Consider the following 6,696-nt stretch of genomic DNA (forward strand, 5'->3'; position numbering starts at 1 on the left):
ACACAAAAATCAACCTTTGCTCGCAGCATCTCGTTTTTGGATCGAGACTTGCCCACTGACTCTTTCCAGGGCAGCGGTTTGTGTTTGACCCTGTGTGGCGTGGCTCTTCCCAGCACACTGAGGACGTAACCGCGATGCCACAGCCCCTGGACGGCCCAGGGCTTACTCGGTCCTCCGGGTCCAGCGGTACGGATCGCTGCGGTGGAGACGGGGATCCGCATTGCGAATATCCAGCTGTGGCTGCCATCTGGTGCTGGTTTTCTTCCTCACTTCAACTGCAACCCTCCCCATCACCCCAAATAATACCCGTAACGCACCCATCACGTGTAAAATCTCGGGCTTTATTTTAGCAAGCGCAATTCTGGCCTCGCCGACGCCGGTCGTCATTATCCAAGCGCTCGGTAAAAGCGCCGATTAATCAGCAGCGTGAGGCTGTTAAGGAGATAACCCTGCGTCTGCAAGGCACGCAGAGACCCGCACGGCGCAGGAGGAGCGCAGCGTGCTCGTCGCCAGCCTTCACCGCACAAGGACCTCCCGCCTGTTCGGTGGCGGGTACCTATGGAGACCTGCCCACCTCGCTCCATCCCTGCCCGCCCCAGGGGATCTCCTGAATGCTCCTGGGGTGCAACGGGGGAAAGGATGCGTTTATTTCCTTACCCGAACCCAACCCTTTCCCCCCATGTCTAAAGGCCAGGTCTGAAAAGAAACGTGTCCGAGAGGTGAACAAGGTGCCGTGTTCGCCATCGCAGCCTGTGACCTTTGTGAGTTAACAGCGTTAAGAAATACTGCATTTAATGGAAACGAGTCTTGGTGAAACAGGTGGGCTGGGGGCTCGTTTTGTTTTTCCCTTTGCTTTTCAGGCAGGTGAGTGGGCTCCTGCACGGGGAACGTGCCTCCGGCTGTGCGCGGGGATCATTCGCATGGCGTCCGGGGGGGCTGCGCTCTTCCCCATCAGCTAATGGCTCCTCTTTGAAGGCTCGGTTGGGACCATGAAAGGTTGCGAGGGGATGGTTGAATAACACTTGTGATGTGATGCCCTGCCAAAGCGACACTATTATTTTGGAGTCTGCCAGCCTAGACTCCACGCAGATGGCACCGCTCCTCCAGGCAAGCCCCTCTGATGTCTGACTGTCCTCTTGAGGACAAGTTCCTCCTTATTTCCAGCCGGAGCCTTTCTCTTTCAGCTTAGACCCATAATCTTCCAGCAGCCGTCCTCTGCCAGTCTCCAGCCTCCCCCTCAAACAAATTTCCTGGGACAAAGCATGCAGTTTGCAGGCTATTTATTGCTCCTGACACATGGAAGGATATTGCAAATCTTAAACAGGGCTGAGTCAAATGGTTAATTATCAGTCCCTTTCCACACACCATTTTTTTGCCTTGTGATGATGAATTCTGGTGTCAGAGACAAGATGCTGCAGGTTTTGGAGGCGTTGGAGCAGACTCAGTCCTCATTCTGCTGCCTGTGAAATTAAGTGGGTCACAAAAATGTTACTCAGACAAATTCAAGCAGGAAACAGCAAAAAACTTGTTGGTGCTGTGGAGAGGTCATACTGGCAACCCATCCAGGGCATGGTACAGTGACCTGGGCTTTGACTTGGTCCATTTTGCTGGGAAAAAGTTGCTGTTTCTTACCCTGATGTTTGATTTTGTTTTATTAAGGAATGTAAATAATTTATTTCTGCTCAGAGACATCAGACACAGCAAAGCATTATTAGGAGACGTGCAGTATTGCTCTTCCTTAACAGATATTTCTGCTGCTTAGTTGAGGCTTGGGAGGAATACTCGTAATGAAGGAGGAGTATTTCTAACCACCCACCACACCTGCATCAGTGAGAACAGCATGTCTTCATGAGTCGGTCAACCCTTCTGAAATTATTTTCTTACTGGAAACAATGTCTTGTCCAGCACACTTATACTGGATTGCTAATCCAGCCCACTCAACTATTTAGGATGTGGCAAAGCATAAACCCTGCAGCAATTTCCATTTTCATGGATCAGCCCCGGCACTGCAGCATCCCTGCCATGCATGGGAAGTCAGTTGCTGCTGCTGCTCCTGCAGATGACTTACTGTCCTGAACTTTCTGCGTTATTTAAGTGTGCAAGGAGGTAATGAGGCTGGTGAGGATTCCCGGAAAGGACCTGCGGGACTCGCGACTTCATGAAAGCCCTGCAAGAGCTGTTTGGGAGCCTCGGGCGACTGCTTGTTGTAAAAAGCAGCAGATATACCTCGAATGTGTTAAGAGACTTTGAGACTCTCTTGCAACACAGGTTTCATAGCTGCGTTGGATTTAACATGTGTTCGTGTTGAAAACTGATGGCAAAACCACAGCTGGCTGCTGACACCCACGATGTTTGATGTCTGCGAATCCAGTAGCCAGAGGTAGCCCTGGTCTGAAAGGGTTGAGAGGGATTAGAGACTGGTCAGCGGGTTTGTGGAGGGTAAAGGGTAGAAAAACAGAGTTGTGGTTGTTACTGACTTTTCAAATTGAATATGCTCAGCTTGGGAATGGTTTCTGCGCGTTGACCCGGTCTTTTTGGGAAGACCTGGGAGCAGCTGCCCGTGGCAGCACCAGGAAAGCTCTGATTCACGGAGACAGAGTTGCCGAAACGCCGTCCCCGTTGTGCTGGCGCCTGTGGGATTTCTGAACTTTCTCTGACCTCCTGCCCAGCTGGAGCATATTTCAGTGTGCACCGCTGGCTCCTATATGGTGTGTGTGTACCCCCTGGGGGGGGAATGTATAGCCGTGCAGCTTCTGGCTGCCTTCCCTGCAGGCTCCTGGCAGCCTCTGTGTCTTGTCCCACAGACTCACTGTCCTTGCGATCCCCGGGGACCCGGACACGCTCCTTTCTCCCTCCGTGCATCAGCATCCTGCCCCTGTGCCAGGAAGCCGGGTAAAGCTAAGGTGGGATGAGCTCTTACGGCTTCTACTGACCGTGTAAGTGCATGGCAGTTTTCCTTGCATGGAGGGACTAAAACTCCTGAAATGGCTCAGTTCAAAAGCAATTTCATAGTTATGCACAACGGAGCAGGGAAAAATGGAACTAAGCACAGTGTAAGGTCTCTGCAAGTTCAGCCAGCGGCACATCAATTAATTTGCGGTTGCAAGATAAGCAAATCCTTCAGCACTATATTTTCCTTGAAAGTAGTGATTTTTGTTATGAAGGAGATGGACCAAGCCTATCATAACAATCTCCTCTGAATTATTTAGCATATTCATCTAGCATGTTTGACTGCTTAAAAGGACTTTTTTCCTAGAGATAAGAAACTGCCTTACATAGTGAGCTGATTGTGAAATGGCTTCTAAGCTTATCCACTTGGTTAAGAGGCTTTATTATACTAAATTACTGGATAATCTCTGGACACGCAGCCACAACATCAGATCTCTTCTTCCTTTGTTTGTTTTACTTTTTGATCTGGAGCTGCTCAGATCCATCCAAGGGGTCTCGTTTGCCTACGTTAGGAGTCACTGTCCCGTGGCTCATTTGGAAAGTTGGCATCAGCTCAGAGTGTTGTTCTTTAAAGAAACCTCCTTTCTCTTGCTAAGCTTTTCAAGGGGCCTCATGCATTCTTCCCTTGTGCAGTTTCTCAGACCAAAATAAATATCTGATCTTACCCAAATGGCCAGCAGAGCCTTGGCAGGGCACGTGGCAGTGCTTGTGATGACAATCAGTATCCAACCTCACTCCAAGCTGGAAGGACAGGGGTGCCCCGCACTCTTTCTCTCCATGCCCTCTAGGAATTGGCACTTTCCTTCTTAGACCACCATTTCTGATAGCCAAGGCTGAGTTCTGCAGCCTGCTTCAAACCTGAGTGTGCCCCACATAAATGACGCTGGGAGGCTAGGTCAGTGTAATGCATATAATATTGTAATGCACATAATAGTAATGCGTTTTAATGTTGCTTTTCTGCTCATGTGAGTTAGGAGGGAGGGAAAGGCCTAGGGGATTATTTGACACCAGCTGGCAGTTACCTGGGGGTGGAGGTCTGCTGCTGCTGTGGTGCTCTTAAGGCAAAGGCAAATGTTGGGGTTTGAAAGCATCTTGCAAAGTGCTGTGAGTTACAAAAATCCTCCTTACATCCCTGTAAGTAGTAACTGTGGGGAAGAGGCTGCTGCTACAGCTCCAGGGAGATGAGGATCACTCCGAGATCTGGCAGAGCATCTGCACGGGCAGGGCTCCGCAGGTTTCCCTTGTCCCATGGAGCTGTGGATGCCCATGGGACATGAACAATTTACTGGGACTTGGGGTTGGTGAATGGGTCTCTCTTCTGCACCATTTATAGGGACTTTAGGATTCCTATGGATGAAAGGCGTGCAGGCCACGATTTACCCATATATAGTAATGACAGCTGGCTTTGGTTAATCTATTGGGCATGCTGCAAAGCCTGCCTGTTTTCCCAGGCACTCGCAGTGGGGGTGGACCGAGAAGGCTGCTCCATGCAGTTACAAGTGCTGCTGGTGTGGGGGGCAAACAGCAATGTGCACCGCATGCGCTGTCCAAGTTACAGGAGGCACGGATTTTTTGCAGCTGCTGTGGATGTCTTTAAATGTGGAAAAGCAAAGGAACAGACACTTAAATTTTACATTTGTGTGAGCTGGTACACTTTATTTTAGACCATGTCAAAGGTAGTTTCTTAACACAATGCTCTGCATGCTCTGGCAAGCTCCAGTGATAACATCAGTTTGCTGTGGCTAGTCATTACGTGCCAGTCTGGGCTAGGCAGCCGGATGATGACTACTGCAGAAATACTTACCTGCAGTAGAGAAACAAGCATCAAAGTTTGTCCAGAGTGCACCAGCACCATGCGTCAGCAGATCAGTTAGATGAAACAGCACATCTGCGAGCCTCTTCCTTCCCAGGCTCGCAGTTTCTCATTAGGATCAGCGAGACTCTCACAGATGCTGTCATCGCCGGGCCTTCTGTTTCCACGTGCATCTCCTGTGTGGTTCCTGTAATTGGGGCAGAGCCAGAATACATATTTACTCAGCCAAAACAAGGGGATTTTGCCTCTAGCTATTTGGAATAAAGCGACAAAGGTAAATGGTGGGGTTTGAAAGCACCTTGAAAGGGGCTGTGAATTATAAAAATTCTCCTTGTATATCTGTAAGAAAGAACTAAACGCTTCCACCACTTGTGGTTTGTAGTACAAACTTGTAGGCAAACCACAGTAGCCTAAAGTTGGGTTTCCTCAGTGACATTTTATTTTCTAAATGTACCTTTTCTGAAGAAATGGATCTGCCTGTGAAATATATTCCCATAGTTTTGCACACTTTGAATACTGAGGCTTCTTTTAACTGCTTTGAAAATCAAATTAATTAACATCCAGAGTGAGCAATACCCACGTTCAGTATAACCAGTTAATTTTCTTCAGTGACATGGGGTTTAGCCTTGCAAACAAATGAAACAGCTCCCTGATGCCGTGTATTTGCTTGGCTGTGTTGTTTCTGTAGAGACTTTGCATCCTACCAGATAACCTGTGCTATTCAGACCCAGTCCTTAAATCAAAGTTCCCTTGAGTACCTAGGAGAAAAATAAACCTGCTGACATCGTGCAGTCTTCTATTTCTAGCAGTCTGGAGTATATTTTCAGAACCACTCTGTTATGATCTGTAACTACTCTAGACCTATAGATGTTAGGAGTGAATAGAAACAAAAGAGGACAAACGATGCCAGACTAACGTGCCTTCTAAGAAATAAAAATTTCCCCTGGCTGCTTTGGCACTAGTATTAGTGCCTGTACTGGAGTTTACTGTAATCAGACTCTTTTTCTCTGGGATGAGGGCTTTCCAAGGAGGCCTGGTTCTTGTCCCGGTGCCACAGGTTTATGCTGCTGTCTAGATCAAGATCAGATCCTTCGACCTGCCCTCTGAAATCAGAGCAGAAACCTGGTAACGCTACGGAGTGTGCGGATTTACCGCTGTGCTGCTGGTGGCAGGGTAGAAAATACCATCTCTTCCTAGAGCTAATGCTGTATTGACATCAAAATAAAACTGTAAAATAATCTAGCTTCAGGCTCTCGCACTTCACTACAAATGCTTTATCTGCCTTGGCTGACAAAATGCTCTTGGCTTTTGATCAAAGAAAACTAAGTGGAAGCTCTTTTTCTCTTGATGTTAAGAAAGCTTTTGACAGAGAGAGTCCCTGCAAGACTAGTTAAGACGCAGAAGCCCCGTGGTACTCTCTGAAAACGCACTGAAGAAAAATACGCAGAACAATGCCAGTATGAAACGATTTTTGCTCCGGAAAGGGCTGCACGTAGTCAACGGCATCCGTACGGCTGGCTTGACGCTACAGGCGGTTCGGTCTGCCGACCCGGCTCGAACGACAAGCTGCCGGTTACAGCTCGTGGCTGTTCTGGGGGAAACACCTACAAACTTTTCGAAATCTCGCCCTTTGGCTTTCGGGTGGCGGCCCGTCCGCCCTCGGCCGGTAACTTGCGCCTCCTTCTCCCCTGGGCTGCTAAAACCGCGCGGTAACGAAGCAGGGCCCAGCTGCTCATTAGGGCCAGCTCGGCCGAGCGTTGCAGAAAGCCCGGCAGCCGTTTAATTAAAGCCGGCACCACCGCCCACAGCCCCCGAAGGGCTCCACGGCAGCTGGGGAAGCGCACCGGGCTCGTAGACCGCGCTCCCCCGTAACTCGGAGCCGACCCCGGCGGGGCGTTTATCGCAAGTCCCGTTCCAAGCGCCTTTCGGGGAGA

Source organism: Haliaeetus leucocephalus, unplaced genomic scaffold, assembly GCF_000737465.1.
Source record: "Haliaeetus leucocephalus isolate CR32 unplaced genomic scaffold, Haliaeetus_leucocephalus-4.0 Scaffold177, whole genome shotgun sequence".
NCBI lineage: Eukaryota > Metazoa > Chordata > Aves > Accipitriformes > Accipitridae > Haliaeetus > Haliaeetus leucocephalus.